At 59.9% G+C, this 6,659-nt stretch overlaps 1 long non-coding RNA gene across 1 annotated transcript; it reads left to right on the forward strand.

Moving 5' to 3' along the window:
* The first annotated feature begins 910 nt into the window (after nt 1–910).
* LOC311428503 lies at nt 911–5,000 on the forward strand. Its single transcript, XR_014687751.1, has 5 exons — nt 911–923; nt 1,109–1,238; nt 1,425–1,463; nt 1,654–1,745; nt 4,953–5,000. It is a non-coding gene; the product is annotated as an uncharacterized lncRNA (long non-coding RNA).
* The last annotated feature ends 1,659 nt before the right edge of the window (nt 5,001–6,659 follow it).

A 6,659-nucleotide genomic window follows, 5' to 3' on the forward strand; every position in this document is an offset into this window, starting at 1 on the left:
TGGCACCAGCCCCGGAGCCACGTGTTTAACAGGTGGGCTTTCCGTGTCCTCTCTGTACCCCTCCCTGCCACCGCAGGGATGGATGAAAACACCACCTGCACTCCCACTCCATCCACTAACCGACCCAGTCCCCTAAAGTCTCTTTTGATAGCCTTGAGGCTTCTCTCTTCGATGTTGTCACTGCCCGCCTGGACTATCAAAAGAGGGTAATAGTCAGAGGGGCGTACCAGGTTGGGAAGCTTCCTGGCAACGTCCCTGACCCTGACCCCAGGGAGGCAGCAGACTTCCCTACGAGTAGGGTCAGGCCAACAAATAGGGCCCTCTGTTCCCCTAAGAATCGAGTCTCCAACAACAATAACCCTTCTGTCTTTCTTGGTGGAGGCAGTCCTGAGGCGTGGAGTTGACCTCCTCACCCTAGGCATCCTCCTGGGAGCACTTGCTACCTCTTCCTCAGCAACTGGTCTGTCGAGCTCCAGGGCCTCAAACCTGTTGTATAAGGGCACCTGGGAATGCGGGGCTGGAAGGGGAGGGCGTCACCTGCGATGTCGATGTCGAGCAGGGACCTGTTTCCATTCCTCCTCAGCTCCCAGATCCCCTCCCTCTGCCCGACGGCTACAGGGCAGGGGGTCCACCCCCATTTGAGGAGTCTCACCTCGGTACCTCCCCTTGAGGCCCTGCAGGGAGTTACTCCAGAAGTCTATCTCTCGCTCACACTCCCTGATGGCAGATTTAAAAAAAGAAACAAAAAACAAACAAACAAAAAAACATCACAGCTGCTGCTGTGCCTGCTCTCTTCCTACTTTCTTGTGCTTTGCCCCTCCCCTTTACCACTTGATTGGGTTTGGGTGCTGGGCGGGGCCAAAAGGTATATGAGACCCAGGCATGGCATTAGAGAGCTCATTCTGCCTGGGCTGCTCCTTGGAGTAAGTGCTTTGTTTTTCCTTCAGTCAGTTGCAGGGTTGTTTAGGCAGGCTGGAGTCTATGGATTTCTGGATTTTAAGTGCTTGGAATTCACTTAATAGAGGAATATTAAGTAGAGGCTGCTGGCTCACTGTTTTTTGGGGTGGGGGGATACTCTTCTGTTTTTGATCTATATGTTAATCTCTAGATGTATACACCCACATGTGTAACTCTCCAGAGGACTAAAACCAGCTTGATTGCATGGTACAAGAGGCTCAACCACGTAGGTGCAGTATTACCAAGAGACTGAGCAGGATCACCTTTTTCATCTGCAAAGGGTAATTCTGTGGCTACCTCTGTTGGAGCTGCTGTGCATTCATGGCCTTTTGGCATTTGTTGACTTTAGGGTGTTTGTTTATTTATTTTTTCTTCTACCTCTGGTCTCTGTGTTTGAGTTTTCTGTAAGGAGCTATACTGTTTGCATGTACATCGTGGATATGACCTTCTCTCTTTGTTTCTTGTAGCTCAGGGCATAGGCACGGAAACGTGAATGAGGCATGATGGTGAGTGGATGTCAGTGGGGACTCTGAGTTTTTTGGTGGACTGTGTTAGTCTGCTTCTAGAAACACCCCAGTTCTCTTGTCTGCACTCTGCATTCTGTTGTGCTAAGTCATATAAATAAGTAAAGAAACCACAGCTACTACTCCCCCTCTTTCTGTTTTTTTTTTTTTTTTTTTTTTTGTATTTTCCCAGGTGATTGGCTTCAGGTTCCAGGTGGGACCTAATGGTAACTGAGTTGCAGGTATGCCATCAGAGAGCTCCTTCTGCCTGGGCTGCTCTTTGGGGTAAGTGCTTTGTTTTTCCTTCAGTCAGTTGCAGGGTTCTTTAGGTGGGTCAGAGTCTATGGACTGATGCATTTTCAAGTAGAAACGGGTACGCATGTCTTTTTTGGGTGGCAACTGGCAGGATCTGTCACAGTAAAGCAACCTAGTAGTAGGTGCTTCTATTGCATGCAGCTCTTCCTCAGGTGAGTAATTGTTATAGCAGTGTTACAGATAGTATGGTGATGTTACTTTGTGTGTTTGCTTTGTGGTTCTGGGTCCCTTATGATATTGGCAGAATTACGGGGCTTTCTGTGAGTCTTTGCCTATATGTCAAATCTTACCAAAGCCACAACGTTGGTGGAAAAGTGATGGAGCATGGTTTAGGAGAAATGTGTCATGGAGGCTCCCTGTGTGAGCATGTATATGAAAAAGGCAGCAGTGGGCATGTAAAGGGTAGTCTGTTTCAGGTTTAGGGACAGTTTCTTATATTTTTGGATCTTTTGCTTGTGGGTTTACTTGTGGGTTGAGTCTTTAGATCTTGCAGCCTTCTAGGCTTTAAGTGCTTGGAATTCACATACTCGATGCTCTTTTATGAGGGGTTGTCAGGTACGTTGTTTTTGGGAAACCGTGGGGTACAGTTTCTTGACCGCATAAGTGCAGTAGTGCCTAGGGAGTGAGCAGGGCACGTTGCGGCGCGGCGCCGCCCGGGCACGTTGCGGCGCGGCGCCGCCCGGGCACGTTGCGGCGCGGCGCCGCCCGGGCACGTTGCGGCGCGGCGCCGCCCGGGCACGTTGCGGCGCGGCGCCGCCCGGGCACGTTGCGGCGCGGCGCCGCCCGGGCACGTTGCGGCGCGGCGCCGCCCGGGCACGTTGCGGCGCGGCGCCGCCCGGGCACGTTGCGGCGCGGCGCCGCCCGGGCACGTTGCGGCGCGGCGCCGCCCGGGCACGTTGCGGCGCGGCGCCGCCCGGGCACGTTGCGGCGCGGCGCCGCCCGGGCACGTTGCGGCGCGGCGCCGCCCGGGCACGTTGCGGCGCGGCGCCGCCCGGGCACGTTGCGGCGCGGCGCCGCCCGGGCACGTTGCGGCGCGGCGCCGCCCGGGCACGTTGCGGCGCGGCGCCGCCCGGGCACGTTGCGGCGCGGCGCCGCCCGGGCACGTTGCGGCGCGGCGCCGCCCGGGCACGTTGCGGCGCGGCGCCGCCCGGGCACGTTGCGGCGCGGCGCCGCCCGGGCACGTTGCGGCGCGGCGCCGCCCGGGCACGTTGCGGCGCGGCGCCGCCCGGGCACGTTGCGGCGCGGCGCCGCCCGGGCACGTTGCGGCGCGGCGCCGCCCGGGCACGTTGCGGCGCGGCGCCGCCCGGGCACGTTGCGGCGCGGCGCCGCCCGGGCACGTTGCGGCGCGGCGCCGCCCGGGCACGTTGCGGCGCGGCGCCGCCCGGGCACGTTGCGGCGCGGCGCCGCCCGGGCACGTTGCGGCGCGGCGCCGCCCGGGCACGTTGCGGCGCGGCGCCGCCCGGGCACGTTGCGGCGCGGCGCCGCCCGGGCACGTTGCGGCGCGGCGCCGCCCGGGCACGTTGCGGCGCGGCGCCGCCCGGGCACGTTGCGGCGCGGCGCCGCCCGGGCACGTTGCGGCGCGGCGCCGCCCGGGCACGTTGCGGCGCGGCGCCGCCCGGGCACGTTGCGGCGCGGCGCCGCCCGGGCACGTTGCGGCGCGGCGCCGCCCGGGCACGTTGCGGCGCGGCGCCGCCCGGGCACGTTGCGGCGCGGCGCCGCCCGGGCACGTTGCGGCGCGGCGCCGCCCGGGCACGTTGCGGCGCGGCGCCGCCCGGGCACGTTGCGGCGCGGCGCCGCCCGGGCACGTTGCGGCGCGGCGCCGCCCGGGCACGTTGCGGCGCGGCGCCGCCCGGGCACGTTGCGGCGCGGCGCCGCCCGGGCACGTTGCGGCGCGGCGCCGCCCGGGCACGTTGCGGCGCGGCGCCGCCCGGGCACGTTGCGGCGCGGCGCCGCCCGGGCACGTTGCGGCGCGGCGCCGCCCGGGCACGTTGCGGCGCGGCGCCGCCCGGGCACGTTGCGGCGCGGCGCCGCCCGGGCACGTTGCGGCGCGGCGCCGCCCGGGCACGTTGCGGCGCGGCGCCGCCCGGGCACGTTGCGGCGCGGCGCCGCCCGGGCACGTTGCGGCGCGGCGCCGCCCGGGCACGTTGCGGCGCGGCGCCGCCCGGGCACGTTGCGGCGCGGCGCCGCCCGGGCACGTTGCGGCGCGGCGCCGCCCGGGCACGTTGCGGCGCGGCGCCGCCCGGGCACGTTGCGGCGCGGCGCCGCCCGGGCACGTTGCGGCGCGGCGCCGCCCGGGCACGTTGCGGCGCGGCGCCGCCCGGGCACGTTGCGGCGCGGCGCCGCCCGGGCACGTTGCGGCGCGGCGCCGCCCGGGCACGTTGCGGCGCGGCGCCGCCCGGGCACGTTGCGGCGCGGCGCCGCCCGGGCACGTTGCGGCGCGGCGCCGCCCGGGCACGTTGCGGCGCGGCGCCGCCCGGGCACGTTGCGGCGCGGCGCCGCCCGGGCACGTTGCGGCGCGGCGCCGCCCGGGCACGTTGCGGCGCGGCGCCGCCCGGGCACGTTGCGGCGCGGCGCCGCCCGGGCACGTTGCGGCGCGGCGCCGCCCGGGCACGTTGCGGCGCGGCGCCGTTTTTCCTTCAGTCAGTTGCAGGGTTCTTTAGGCAGGCTGGAGTCTATGAATTTCTGGATTTCTAAGTGGTTGGAATAGAGGGATATTTAGTAGAGGCTGCTGGCTCACTTTTTTTTGGGGATGGTGGCATATGCTCCTGTTTTTGAGCTATATTTTAATCTCTAGAGGTATAAAACCACTTGTTTTAGTCTTCTGGAGAGTTACACCCGCTTGATTACATGCTACATATGGCTTGACAGTGTAGATGCAGCATTACCAAGAGACTGAGCACGGTTGTATCAGAGTCACCTTTTTAATCCGCAAAGGGTAAGTCTGTGATTACCCCTGCCAGGGCTGCTGTGTGTGCATGTCTTTTTGGCATGTGTGTGTGCATGTCTTTTTGGTGTGTTGTGTGGCCCGGGCAGAGTTTGCAGTGGCGCTGTGAGCGAAGAATCTCAGTTAGAGCTGGTGAGCAGCTGAAGTAACAGAGCTGGGAAGAGAGAGGTATTGCAGCAGGTATACTGTGGCTATGAGGTGCCTCAGAGTGTGCTTTTCTCTTGTCTTTGCAGGTGCTTTGTGCAGTCGTGGACAGGGAAGGGAAATCTTCATGTTACGAAGCTCTGAGGGAAGTTGAGTGTTGTCAGCCTGGTCATCCCTTATCTGAAGCGAAGGAAAGATTGTTTGGTGTTTGATTGCTTTGGCGTATAATCTGTTCTGCACCTAGATGTTTCTTTCTACATAAAAAAATGTTTGAGCTATTTCCAGTTAAGCAAGTTCCATTTACTTGCTGGGCGGTATTGTCCTTTTAATATTCAAAGCTGCACCAAAAGCATGGGGATTGTTCCTTCTAGAAACACCCCAGTTCTCTTGTCTGCAGTCTGCATGCTGTTGAGCTAAAGAAGATTTCAAAAAAAAAAAAAAAGAAAAACACACACAAACAACAACAAAAAAACACCACTGGGTGACTTCTTGTGAACACAGTGATCATTTAATCCCTTTGTTTTCCCAGTTGGTGTGGATGATACTGGCTGCACTGTTGGAGTTTGGATTTGGAGAGGAACACTTGAGCACAATCGTATGTAACATCAGAAGTAGTCAGTATTGTGGAGAAGGTGGGCATCATGGCCGGAGTGCTAGTGAATGCTGGTAGTCTGTTTTTGCAGCTGATGATGAGCCTGGCACTTGACTAAGATGACAATCGGTGCCTGTGCGTTTCTTGAGGTGGAGGAACTTTACCATCCAGCAACCTGAGAGCTAAGTTGGGGGGCACCTGGTATTTGCATATCTGGGGTGGCTAATGGGAGCTGGGAGTCAGAGCAGCATGGAGCCAGCTGGCTGAATAGACTTGGTGCCACTGTGAGGGTAGTTCAGGCTGGGTCACGTTCAGGCTGCTTGTGGCTGGGTCACCAGGCTAATAGAAGCAGCGGGATTATTTTGTAGCTTGAGTGCGTGTGCCAGGCATGACAGTTTCCTTCTGTTCGTCTGTCCTGTAGTGTTGCTTCTGCAATGTCTGTTCTGTGCTTCTTGGGTCTTGATATCCTCCTAGCTTTTTACACTGGACTGACTAGACATGTGACTTGATAGCGGTGCTGAAGGGCCTCAATGCTTGTTTTGTCATCATGACTCTGATCCAAGCACTTCTTGTCTTGCAGTTGCTGCTTGAAGTGCAGATCTGTTTCAGGTCTTGTGCATTGTATTCAGTTTGAGATCACATCTGTTTCCATCCTCACTCTTGCAGAAATCATCTGGGCTGCATCAGGAGCTCTTGCTTTGGAATTGATTTCCTAAGCGTCTTCTTAAGGGGTTTTCACTCCCCATCCTTCTGGTCTCTTGTCTTGAAGGCAGGCTTTTTAGGCCTCCATCATCCCAGTTCTGGCAGTTGCTTCCAGTCGCATGTCGTGACATTTGAGTCTCTGCTAGGGTCTGCTGCAGAGCACCTGTTCTGACTTGCTGTTGCCATAGGGCTTCCCTCGGGGGGGTTGCTTTTCTTGCGCCTTGTGTTGTGTGTTTTGTTTGTAGTGTTTGTGGTGTGCCTGTGTGTATGTGTTTGGTCTGGAACTGTCCTGCCTGGCAGTCAGTGATGATAGCTAATGTCCATGGGTGTACTAATACATTGTCCAGACTGGTTTTGGCAAAGACATCCGGTCTGCCTCTGGGCATGTACTGAAGGGCAGCAGGCACAGTCATCTCTGTGGTGTTTGGCAGATTTGGGGGGGAGGAGAGTAGAGCTGCTTGCGAGCAGCTGCTCGCATAGCGCTTGAACGGTGTGCTTGAGG

Source organism: Aythya ferina (assembly GCF_964211825.1).
Source record: "Aythya ferina genome assembly, contig: HAP1_SCAFFOLD_86, whole genome shotgun sequence".
NCBI lineage: Eukaryota > Metazoa > Chordata > Aves > Anseriformes > Anatidae > Aythya > Aythya ferina.